This window comes from Charadrius vociferus, unplaced genomic scaffold, assembly GCF_000708025.1.
Source record: "Charadrius vociferus isolate BGI_N301 unplaced genomic scaffold, ASM70802v2 scaffold1171, whole genome shotgun sequence".
NCBI lineage: Eukaryota > Metazoa > Chordata > Aves > Charadriiformes > Charadriidae > Charadrius > Charadrius vociferus.
Window position 1 is genome coordinate 105,678 of NW_009646862.1, and position 309 is coordinate 105,986.

Sequence of the window (309 nt, forward strand, 5' to 3'; positions counted from 1 at the left end):
GCGCGGGGCCCGACGCCACTGGCAGAGCCGCTACCACGATGCCATCGCTCAGCTGCTGCACAACTTCCCCCCGGAGCACGTGAGCCCGGCACCCGTGGGGATGGCACCCCCCGCACCGTCTCCCCTCCGCCAGCTGCCCCACTGCAGCCCAGGGGGATGGCGTCCCCAGACCTGACTCTGCTCTCCCTGTGCCAGGAAACCAGCCCGGGTGTCCCCTTCTGGTCAGGGGACAAGAGCTGTCCCCATCCACTGACGTTTGACCCCGAAAATGTGAGTGCAGGGGAGAGCCGTGAGGTCCTGGGGACACCA